We start from the raw sequence: 8,348 nt of genomic DNA on the forward strand, positions 1-8,348 counted from the left end.
TTACAACAACAAATATAAAGACAAAACGTATGCATACAGGCATACACACGGCATATCTGAAAATGTCTCCTTTTTCTGTATTCAACATGACATTCCACAGACCAGATAGATTGATAGACACTGTGGGATCAGCAAGTACAAGCCTGTACAGTATGAAACAGTTTCAAAACCAAATTGGCAAATGTAGGTCCTGTTTCATTTAGTAATGTTAACCTGCAATTGTCACTGTTTGGCTCAAGCAAGTTTATTTATATAGTAAGCGGACAAAAAAAAGCAGGCTAATCATATTATACTTCATACTCTAAGACTGTTTTATGATGCTAAATAATGCTCTTATTACTTATTCATGCAGCAATGCCTTTTAATATCAAAACTATGAACTCTTGTATAATAACAACAAGATAATAACAAGAAATACATTAATTCTCCGTACTGACCTTACTGTGGGCCTAAACAAGCAACACATTTATAATCATCATATGGTCAATGATCTTCTGAGAGAATACTACTGTAGATATGTATGGAAAAAAAATCAAACACATTATTATGAGATAATCTCATTATTTCAAGATACTAGGCTACCATGCTATTTCAAAATACGGAGTGTCTATTTGCATCCCTGGTACAATTAGCCTTGGCCACACAACTGAGCTATTCACACCCTGTGATGTAACAACAAAAACATGTTGCTCGCGTAAAAAAAACATGGCGGACATTCATATTTTCGTCAGCAGAAAGTGAAGAATTCTGAAAGGTTTCGGTAGTGTTCAAATGAAGTTTCGGGTGGAAAAGTTGTGTTTTATTTTCATAATCTTTGTTTAGTGAATACATGCAAATGTCAGTTTGTTAGCTAACAGAAATGTTGTGATTATGCTGATGAACTATAAGTTTGCCTGCAAACTCCTATCTGGACATGGAAGTAGATAGCTCAGTGGTTAGCATCTTGGTTTAATTATGTGGGAGACCGGGGTTTGATTCCTGTGTAGGCAAAAGCATTTTGGCAGAGATAAGTAGAAGTGTAAGTGTGCATGTGTACCAACGTCTCTGCAGAGAAGGCGCGCAATTTGAAGACGAAATCCGTTCTCAAACGGAAGTTCTGATTGCAAGGAACAGCTAGTTCACGCAACAGGGTGTAAATAGCACACATTGCTATATACACCAGGGTACAAATAGCATCCACTTCTAATTATACAGTGATGCAAACAGCATACCTAATTCAGAGTGTCTATTTGCACCCCCGGTACTAATAGCATTACACCCTGTGACTAAACAACAAAAACACGTTGTTCGTTTTTTTGTTTTTTTTAGTTACATTGTGTGATCAATATGCCAGGGTAAATGCACAGGGGTGCAAATAGCATACACTGATATTTGTAGACAGAGTATTAATAGAACACATTGCTGTGTGCACCGGGGTAGTATACATTGATATTTGTACCAGACCACATTGCCGTGTGCACCGGGGTACGAATAGCATTCACTTCTAATTGCACTAGGGTACGAATAGCATACACCCTTCAAAATTTCATCTTATTTCCAGATAAAAAGCAGTCATTTCAAAATATTATCTCATTATTTCAAGGTAGTAAATCGTAATTACTAATTACATAATTATCTTGAAATAAGACAAGGACTGAATACACTACATGACACACGTATTGACTACATACTGTACACAGCTAAATATTACTTCCAGATCGTAATTTCAAGATACTGTCTCGATTTTCTCATTACTTTAAGATACTAAGTTGTATTATTGTAAGATGCATGAGGCATGTAGCTTAGGAAACATGGCATACATAGACTACAAACTGTAGAAAATAAAAAATGTAACATCCCCTACCAACACCCATTAAACAGTGTGTAAATGAAGCAGTGGAAAACTTTAATGAAACCCATTGCTCTATCAGGCTGATCTCCTTCATATGAAGATTAAGAGTACACCCTGTGTGAAAGTAAACAAGTAGTTTGGCTTGTTTGGCAACACATTATTCAGTTTTAGCTTTCTGCATTCAGGTTTATTTTGTTGACCCCTACCATGGCTTTATCTTTAGCCTTTGATCCAGTTGCATTTAGAATAATCTGTCTCCAGTGTAATTTATGAGAATATTTTACTTTGAGAAATCGGTGATTCTTCCGGCTCAGCGGAATTACATCAGATATTGAGGCCTGGCTTGGTCATTTGACCGTTGGGTTGGCAATGCATGAACTTTCTGAGCGCAAGCTACAATCAGAATCCTGACAGGTACATCACAGTAAATGCAGTGCGCTCATGTCAACACAGCTCCAGTAGCTGGCCCCCTTATCGTGACATTTTCCAATTGGGACGGTGTCTCCTGAGGAGAGGTCACATCACAGGCTGATGTAAATGTATTGACACTCGTGTTTTGGGGGCCCTGACACCAGCCTACGCTTTGCAAACACCCGTACTCTAACAAGCGTGGGTTCAGGTGGCGAGTGCTCCCAGGGTGCCCCCACCTCCACCCCCCCCATGTCTTTATTGAGTCCCGCCGAGAGTTGATCCTCCTCTGGTGAGTGGTCATCAGTCACCGCCCACACCCCGTGTCCAGAGGCCGTCTGTGTCTCATCCCCTTCCCGCCGGCCAGCTCACAGCGCCTCCTCCGAACACCCACCCCACGACAACAAGCTGGCCATTCGGTTCTTCTCACGCACAACGCCACTCCATCTTTGTTTTTTTGAGATTCCAAGCAACGATAGGCCAGCTTTCCTTTGTTCTGCAAAAGTACACATTGCCTGGATTCATTTCACAAAACTGCAGGGCTAGCATGTTTTTATAACTGCTTTAAAAAAAATCTTTTGAAGCACATTATTTTCCACTGGTCACATATTTCCCCCAAGCAAGCAGTGATTAGGATTTACATTGTGTCACAGAGTATCTGTTAGGATGGTGTGGGGTACCTAACGTTCTCAAGGAAAAATGTCCCCAGGCAGAGCATAGCTGAAATAGGCAGTACCCAGCATGATAAAAATAAGGTCTAACTTGGGTCCGGGGTAGTGCATCTCCCAAAGCACTATGGCGATCAAGATCTGCATCACGTTTCCATATGCCTCGTGTTTTATAAAAAAAATAAAAGAAAGTGAGAAAAAGAACGGAAAAAAACCCAGAGCAATCTATTGTGCTGCAGGTTGAGTCGCTGATAAAAAGTGCAAAGCGTGCTAATCCATGGCAGAGAGGAACCTGTGCACTATGCTAATGCATCAGCGCAATGCAAATAACAGCGACCTGAGCCCAGCTCGCCTGCCCATCTGCGCATACGCACAGTGGGGATTACCCTGTAAACTTCAGCATAATGGGCTTTCTTCCAGTAATCTCTAAAGGTCACATTTGTCTTTTTGCTTATTTTGTTTTCCTCCCTTCTCTTTTGGGCTAGCACCAAAGCTCACAAAAGGAACATGTCTTCCTCCATTTTATAAAATGCATATGATAATTCTATTTATTTTTTTCAGTGCAAGGAAAAGGTGGAATATGTGAATATTAAAGGTGAGGTGTGCGTTGCATTGAAATGTTTCGATTCGTGCTGTATGTGCCGTGCTCTGCTCAAACATCTGTTTTCATCTAAAGAGCTGTAGTTTGTGAGTCAGTTATGGTCAATAATGTCAAAGGCTTCTAGCTTGACAAGCTAATGGACTCAAGTGTTTTACAGAGGAGTGAAGTGCGGGCTCAGACCTCAACCTAAACCCTGAAATAAACTCTCCAATGCATATCGCCCACTTGACTCTTACGTTATGCCATTTCTAGCTCTGGTTTATCGCTGTATCTCAATCTGTTCCCTGCTGCTCCACTGACACAGGTACAGCAGATTGTTTTGCTTATCTGAAGTCCTCTCTCTCTCCCTCTCTCTCTCCCTCCCTCCCCTCTGCTGCTGTTCCCCATCAGACCTCCATAAGAATGACTGATCGGCTGGGATTGAGGGACTTCACTGTCAGGCCAGTCAGCAACACTCCCAGGCAATGTGTTGCGCATGCCAATCGCATGACTTCAATGACCAGATGGAGAAAATCAGTAGATTATTATTTGGGGGGGATTCCAACCCCAAGATGTTAACAAGGTCCATCTTTGTGGAGTTATTGATGTGACCTCTTTTGTGTACTATCCTGGTGTAGAATTAGGCATTTTTATGTAGATCACTTTTATATCAATATTAATAGTGTGGTCATTTTAGATGTCATACTACTATTTAGGAGAGCCTTTCAATGTCCCATTTTTTAAAAAAATATTTGTTGTGTGTAATCTGCATGTAATCAACACAAAAACAACACATGAAGATAGCAAGATAGTACTGGACTAGAAGAGTAGTACTAGTTAGTGTTAGTGTAAAAGAATCATGTTTGAGACACTTATTGAGACTTTTGCTTATCCATGAGCAGATGTCTACCTTGATGGCTCTCTCACAGAGCTTGATAGGTCCACTTGGCAGAGTTGCCAGAGATGCAGCAGCTTTGCAATTCACCTTGTCTCACTTAAATCACAAACCATGCACACAAGCATGGAGAGCAGACAGCTTCACAGTTTGGGCAGCATAGTGATAACCATTACTGACTCCAGTAGGGGATTAGCACGTTTGGAAATGGGCTTTAAGTCAAAGTGGCCTAAAAGGTTCAGCTTGTCAGTTCCACCAGAAAGCACCATCAATAAACTATTAGAACGTTTGTGTGTTAAAAGATACAGATAAAAACACATGTTATTATTTTATTTATGAAACCGTGCTTAGTCACCAGCCCTTCAGCTCCAATGCAGATGCAGAAGGCTACTGACAAACATTTCATCCAAAAGTCTCTGGAGTGAACGGTATTAAAGGCATGGTGCCGAGTGTCAACAAACTGCTCTGTGCTGAGACCTCTTAGTAAATTATGTTATTTTTCGAGAGGGCCTGCTTTTTTCCCTTCTTCCTTTCCTTGTTTTTTTCTCTTCTTTGTCAGGCTGCTGAACCTTTCTGCTCCTCCGTATGCACCAGCAAACATGCTGATACAACTTAAAGGTCATGTTCTTTTCACGCTGACAGAGGCCTTCTGAAACTTTGACGAGGGGGTCCCTTTGAAGGATCGTGCCGTCCGTTTGATATAGGAGGGCAAAAAAAGGAATTAAGGCCCGCGTCAAGGCAATGTCAGCTCAATCATGCGAACTGATTAGAAACCTAAGTAAGGGCCCAACACAGGCACGGCCACATGCTGGGAGACCCACACCACTCCACTTCTTTATGTGCTTTCTGAGGCAGCAGGACTTGGCAACACATGACCTGATACAAAGTGAAACATGTCGGCATGCATAGTATTGTGATTTCAATCGGAGTGGATACATGAAGGTCAGTTTTCCTACATTTGTCAAAGTCAAGTCGTCCACCTGGTGTGGATCACAGAGCGCGTGTTCTCAGGTGGAAGATTTGATGTAAAGACGCTGACGGGGGGAACTGAGGGTGGAGAAGCAAACTGGAAAGTGAAACCAAGTCTGACTTCAGCTTCTCACCTGGAGAGGGTTTAACTGCCGTCAGTGATTTTCATTCAAGGAGAAACTCGTTTTCCCCCCAGATCTCCGAGGGGAAAGATCAAATGCCCTGTAAAATCAGTCTGCTTAGGTTGCCAGGGGTGAGACCACGTGGAGCTTGCAGAAGAAATGAATGACTTTCTCAAGTCTTGGTTGTAAGGACAGGGGAGACAAGGTTTAACACTTGTTCGTCCTTCCTTTGCAAGGTTTACACTGTGACACTTGGTGTAATCCTACCACTGACTCCTCCACAATATCAATGTCCCTAACTGCAGTCTGCAAAGAGACTTTATCAGGTTTAGGGAGACTCTGCAGAACAGACTCAGTCACACTTAGAACTGCACAACGCTGCAATGTATTGACTGCCACAAAACAAATGTAAATCATTGTCAAGCAGAAGTGGAGGTTAATTGACATGTTGCTGCTGAGATTACAGTACCATCTGTCATCCATGTCTTGGTGGGTCATTTGTCCCTTCTTAGCATACACACCAGTGAATGATCACTCACAGCAACTCTGGTAGGTACATCTGTGATTTGATCCTTAGACTACGGACAAAGTAAGAAAAATAAAAATGTATTATAAGGGATAATGTATTGTCTGCCGGTTAACATCGGAACATAAGTCCCAACAATGGCAACAGGACCCTGACACGAAAAGCGAAGGGAGACTTATTTTCCGATATTGACCAGCAGACAATTCATTATTACACTTATTGTATGGCCACTTACCAAAAACTACACACAGTATGTCATTTTGTTACTGTTTTGTGGCTTCCTCTGAGTAACAAATAGTTCCATAAAATAAACAAACTACACAAATAGAACTTGAAAGTTTCAGGTGTTGCATAGCTGCTTTTTACTTTCAATGAAGTTCCATTGCAATAAGTGAACAGACTACTTGCGGAATGATTTGGAAGAATCAGAAACACAAAACCCATTGCCAATGACAGCGGTCATTCATTTTTTTGTTGGGAAGGTCTGCTCATATTTCATAATATAAAGATATATAACATGACACTTTCTATGATTGTTATTATCTTAAACCCAAACGAATGTTCTTATCTGGACACAGGTATATATATATATATATATATGGTAGAATTTTGCAAAAAGTATTGATGCTTGTGAAGGTCTGTCTTTGTATGTGTGTGTGTGTGTGTCTACACATACATATCTGTGTCCATAGGTGTGTGTCTGTGTGTGTGCGTTTGTGTGTAAGGGCTGCTGTGAGTGCTTGTACTGTATGTGTTTGCACGTCTGGCTGTGCAGTGGAAGGCGGTGGGCAGACAGTTCCTGCACTGCCTTGTTTTTAAAAGGCAACAGTAATAGCCAGTAAAGAACGGCCTTAAGAGACTCTGGCATGTTGATGCCTGATGCACAAAGGTCATTGATTCCGGGGCCTTCTCCTTTCTTAACAATTCGTCTGGATTTTGGCATTTGGTGAACACACACAGGACAGCTCTCCGACAAGCCGACCTTGACAGCGAATTGGATAAATAAACCTTCAATTTAGCCCCTCTCCTCGGCGCACGCGGCAGCCCGGCAGTCCGTCCCACCGGGAGCCTTCACCTATCCATATCGTTCAAGCGCCGCTTCCACATCCCAGCTCCGGCACGTCGGCTGCCTGCCCTCAGCCCCAGTGACAAACACAGCCGCACAGATAAGCTAACAGGCCTCGCCGGCACCAGTCAAAGTCAATCCTGGCTGCACGCAAAATTTAATGCCAATTCCATGTTTCACACACACACACACACACACACACACACACACACACCGTCCCAGGATCCCTTTTCTCCCCTGTCGAACATCTCCCCACACACACACACACATACATATACAGAAGCTAGCTCACACACAGACACACATACAATCACACAACATATGTGCACCCATGCCTGACACACCATACACACAGACACACACACATACACACACACACACACACACACCTATATACACACACACACACCAACATATGTTCAGTCCCAACCCCCCTTCCACCCCCCCTGCCCATAGCAGACAGCGGTGGGAGTGTGTGCGCATCACTCCATAACAGGTAATGACGTGGCATTTAATGATACTGTCCAAAGTGATCCCAGCCTTGCAGACAAGTAATGCGCCGGCCGTGAGGAGCAGATAAGCATGGCTGAGCGGGGTGCAGCCGGCGCCACCATCACCACCATCGCCGCCGCCGCACTGCACAGCCCCGGTGCCATCGGCACGGCCGGCGCCTCTCAGCGGCCCTGTCACCAGATACGATGTGACATATGTGCCGCTGCTCCTGTCTCCGCACCCCTCCACCCTATACTTTAGGGAAAAGAGCATTTCCTGATATAAGTAACCCTTGCTGAAGTGCCGTCAGTGTGTGTGTGTGCTTGTGTGTGCATCAGCCTGTTTGTGTGTGTGTGTGTGTGTGTGTGTGTGTGTGTGTGTGTGTGCGTGTTTATAGGAAGCTGCAGATGGCTGTGCTAAGAGGGGGTTGGGTGCGATAGCTGGTTGTAGGTTGATGAGGTGGTGGGGGATAGGCACGGCTTGGTTGAGGGCCTTTCCCATGTCTAGTGATTAAAACACGCTGGCCCCTTTTTAATAGTTCACTGCGCCAGTGCTCTCCTCACCAATGAGCTCAGTGTTTGTGGGCGCTGGTGAGATGGGCTGGGGCTTCTGGCCCAGGAGCTGGGCTCAAATCTGGCCTGCCTACCTCAGATCACTCAGGCGCGCACTGGAGGCATGAGGTAAACCGAGAGGCGGGGAGGAGTGTGTGTGTGTGTTTGTGTGTGTGTGGGGGTGGGGGGCACACACTCATCCCTCAGCCACCGGCCGCCCCGACAGGAGGACAGAGATTG

General features: G+C 43.8%; 1 long non-coding RNA gene across 1 annotated transcript in view; it reads right to left on the minus strand.

The window, feature by feature from the left end:
- Positions 1-1,451: 1,451 nt before the first annotated feature.
- The window catches only part of LOC125307416, a 25,871-nt gene continuing 18,974 nt past the window's right edge, over positions 1,452-8,348 (minus strand). The window contains exon 4 of the long non-coding RNA XR_007195713.1: positions 1,452-2,735. This is a non-coding gene — a long non-coding RNA (uncharacterized LOC125307416). The remainder of the gene's footprint in view (positions 2,736-8,348) is intronic.

Source organism: Alosa alosa, chromosome 14, assembly GCF_017589495.1.
Source record: "Alosa alosa isolate M-15738 ecotype Scorff River chromosome 14, AALO_Geno_1.1, whole genome shotgun sequence".
Lineage (NCBI taxonomy): Eukaryota > Metazoa > Chordata > Actinopteri > Clupeiformes > Clupeidae > Alosa > Alosa alosa.